This window comes from Penaeus monodon, chromosome 19, assembly GCF_015228065.2.
Source record: "Penaeus monodon isolate SGIC_2016 chromosome 19, NSTDA_Pmon_1, whole genome shotgun sequence".
In the NCBI taxonomy this organism is placed as follows: Eukaryota; Metazoa; Arthropoda; class Malacostraca; order Decapoda; family Penaeidae; genus Penaeus; species Penaeus monodon.
The window spans coordinates 11,017,068-11,017,285 of NC_051404.1; positions in this window are offsets into that span (position 1 = coordinate 11,017,068).

Sequence of the window (218 nt, forward strand, 5' to 3'; positions counted from 1 at the left end):
ATGAATTTCCAAGTACTTTCCTGGGTCCACAAAACTTTATAAAAGAAAATGGATACGTATATATAAATAAGAAAAGAGCGTTGCAGAAAACCGGCCGGTGACCTGGGCAGGGGAGTGTTTCTAGAGCGAGTTTGCAACTTTGACCTTTATTACTCATTGGAAAGGAAAACAACAAACATCTTTCTTTCCGAAAATTCCAGAAGCAAACACACATGTAA